General features: G+C 48.7%; 1 pseudogene; it reads right to left on the reverse strand.

The window, feature by feature from the left end:
* Positions 1 to 1,808: 1,808 nt before the first annotated feature.
* Positions 1,809 to 2,912, reverse strand: LOC121477097 (annotated as a pseudogene).
* Between the last annotated feature and the right edge of the window lie 739 nt (positions 2,913 to 3,651).

Below are 3,651 nucleotides of genomic sequence, written 5' to 3' on the forward strand. Positions count from 1 at the left end.
GTGGGACTCGATCCCGGGACTCCAGGATCCCACCCTGGGCTGCAGGCGGCGCTAGACCCCTGAGCCACCAGGGCTGCCCGGGCACTTTAGTTTTCTTAATGAGAAATAAGAGGACCTGCTGGTGGGGCACCTGGCTGGCCCTCGGGAGAGCCTGCCACGCTTGATCTTGGGGCTGCGAGGTTAAGCCCCACAGTGGGAGTGGAGTTTACTTAAAAAAACCAAAACACCAGTGAGAATTTACATACACAAAAAAGTTTTTTTTTTTTTTAAGTTTGGTTTTTTAAAACAGATTTTATTTATTCGAGGAAGAGAGAGAGGAAGAGAGAGAGAAAGAGAGAGTGAGAGGAGGGGGGTAGACTCTCTGTGAAGCAGGGAGCCTGATGTGGGGCTCCATTTCCAGGACCCTGGGATCAGGACCTGAGCCAAAAAGAGATGCTTTAACTGAATGATCCACCCAGACATTCCAAAGTTTTGAGTTTTTTTTTTTTAACTGGTCATTTAAATTGTTTTTTTAATTTGATTATAGTTGACATATGATGTTACCTAAGTTTCATGTGTTTACAACATTGTGAATCAACTTCTCAGTAGGAAATCAGAGAGATGGGCTCAGTGGTGGAGCGTCTGCCTTGGCCCAGGGCCTGATCCTGGGGACCTGGGATCGAGTTCCGCATCGGGCTCCCTGCATGGAACCTGCTTCTCCCTCTGCCTGTGTCCCTGCCTCTCTCTCTTTCTCTCTCTGTGTCTCTCATGAATAAATAAAATATTCAAAAAATAAATAAAAAGACTGATGAATCACTGAACTCTACCACTGAAGCTAATAATATACTCCGTTACTAATTAAAATTTTTAAAAACCTTCTCTACACCTTATGCCATGTGACCATGCAACACTATCCCAATATCATCGATGATATTCCGTGTGCTGTACCTTTTGTTCCCATGACTCACACATTCCATAACGGGAAGCCTGTCTCTCCTCCTCCCCTTCTCCCATTGTGTTTATTCCCCGACCCATTCCGCACTAGCAAACATTAGTTTGTTCTCTGGACTCATGAATCTGATTCTCTCCATGAAGGACTCTTTAACTCAATTATCTCTAACACTTCTCATCTGTGGAAAGGGGAAATGGAAAGCGTGATCTGTTGAACTGATTTATCTGCAGCTAGTTCATAGAGCCCCTTCACTGGATCCCCCCTTCCCAGGTCTCTCCCCATCTGTCCGCAGTGCTGCAGGAACAAGTTATGCCAGGGCAAAGTGCTCATTCCCCAGAAACTGCCCTCAAAGGCCGGGACTGGTTTGCTCTCCTCTCCCCAACCAAAATACCGCTGGCTAACACATCTTAAGGAGAACAGTGTGTGTGTGTGTGTGTGTGTGTGTGTGTGTGTGTGTGTGCTTGAGGGAGGTTGGTTCAGGTTAAATGGTTTAATGATTTGTTTACTTGGGAAGAAGAGGAAGGAAAAGGTCAAAGAAAAGGAAGTTCATGAATCCTACTCAGCATGACACTGCTTTTTCTTCTTTAATTTCTTCCTTACTTTACATATGTGTAGAAAAGCAAAACAGCAATTGGCTTCACAGCATGGATCATTTTCTAGATCCCTTTCATATTTTTTCCCCTTAAATAGTTGTTTATTGGCAGTGGGCTGGAAAGAGCAACGGAGTTAGCATATACAGACAACACCACACACCAATGTCACATAGGAGGCCAAAGTGATGGGAAAGAGCAGCCTGGAGCCCCAGGTGAGGCCCTCTCTTCAAGAGTGAGGGTGGGGGGGCTGGAGTGTTGAGGGGGCAGCCTGAGAACACCTCTGCTTAGTAGGCATGGTTAGAGATGAAGAGGGACTCGCTGGCTGCAGCCCCAGCCTGACCACTTGGGGTGTACTTTCCTTGACAGGCAAGGCTGTTGGCCAGGGCTCGCTTGATATACTGCTCCTGGGCAGCCTTCAGGTTCTCCATCTTTCCACCCCAAGCCTTCAGGGCAGAAGCCTGTAGGGCTCAGCCATTGGAGAAGGTCAGGGCCCATGGCTTCAGCAGGGGGCACTTGTTGATGGCATTGAGGTTGATGGATGCCTCCTCCTCACTCTGGCCTCCTGATAGGAAGGTGATCCCAGTAACATTGGGGGCACTGTGTGGGACAGTGCTGTGACAGTTGCCATGGCAATCTCCTCATGAGAATATTTATGGTGCAGGCGTGGCCTGGGGTTACCATGTTGGGCTTCAGCAAAGGGCCTTCCAGGTAGATCTGAGTGCGGTGGTCACTCAGAGCCTTGTAGACAGCAGCCAGCACCTTCTCAGTTACATACTGACAGCGCTTCAGGTCATGGTCCCCATCGGGGAGGATCTCAGGCTCCACAATGGGCACGATGCCATTCTGCTGACAGATGCTGGCATAATGGGCCAGAATGTTGGCATTTTCCATGATGGCAAGGGCTGAGGGGGTGTGTTCCCCAATTTTCGGCACACAGCGCCACTTGGCAAAGTCAGCCCCGTCCTTCTTGTACTGGGCACAGCGCTCAGCCAGCCCGTCCAGCCCTTGGGGGGTAGTCTCGCCATTTGTTCCTGCCAGGGGTCCCACACCTTTGTCCACCTTGATGCCTACACCACCACCCTTGGATTTGATAACTTGGGGGAAGGGACGCCCATCGTCGGTCTTCTGGTACAGTGTCTGGTGGAATAGGCTGACACCCCCAGGGCAGGGGTTTACACGGAGGTGGGCGGTCAGCAGCAGCTGGCGGTGGAAGCGCGGGTTCCCCACCCCCCGTGTTCTCAGGCCATGGACCGCAGCTGCTTGGCGATGCTCCCAGTGGGCTCATCTGCAGCCAGGACGCCCTTGCCCGGAGCCACGATGCCGTGAGCGACGTCAGAAAGCTCCTTCTCCTGCTCCAGGGTCAGCGCTGGCTATCGGTAGGGCATGTTGCCAGTGAGTTCCTGGCATGGGAGGGGGCGGGTGTGCAGGGTGCGAGCAGACTGCCCTTTCATATTTTCAAATTAATTTGTAGGGGCACCTGGATGGCTCAGTGGTTGAGCATCTGCCTTTGGTTCAGGTCGTGATCCCGGGGTCCTGGGATCAAGTCCAGCATCAGGGTTTCTAAGGTAAGCCTGCTTCTCTCTCTGCCTATGTCTCTGCCCCTCTCTCTGTGTCTCTCATGAATAAATAGATAAAATCTTACAAAATATATATACTAAAAAATGTTAAATTAAAGTAAATTAATTTTTAAATACTTTCATTTCCATTAACAATTGAATAGTATCATAGGCTGTAAGAATGATAAAAAATAGAGACTCATAAAAAAAAAAAGACTCATAAGAAAAACTAATCCTGGCTATCATTTGGTTGACATTCTAATGTCATTCATTTTGAATGAAAGCTATGATTTCATTTGTGCAGTTTACAAATATAAAGAAGTAACAATTTTTATACATCAAGATGCTTTTTTACTCAATTGTAAATACAACAGTACCAACTAGACTGCTGGACACTGTCTTGTCTGCTGAAGGCAGTAGAAAAGTAGTATCAAATTGCAGTCACCAGGGCACCTGCAGGCTCAGTGGTTGAGCGTCTGCCTTAGGCTCAGGGCGCAATCCCTAGGTCCTAGGATCCAGCTGCACATCCAGCTCTCTACTGGGCAGGGAACCTGCTTCTCCCTGTGCTTCT

The sequence above is a fragment of the Vulpes lagopus genome, chromosome 16 (assembly GCF_018345385.1).
Source record: "Vulpes lagopus strain Blue_001 chromosome 16, ASM1834538v1, whole genome shotgun sequence".
In the NCBI taxonomy this organism is placed as follows: domain Eukaryota; kingdom Metazoa; phylum Chordata; class Mammalia; order Carnivora; family Canidae; genus Vulpes; species Vulpes lagopus.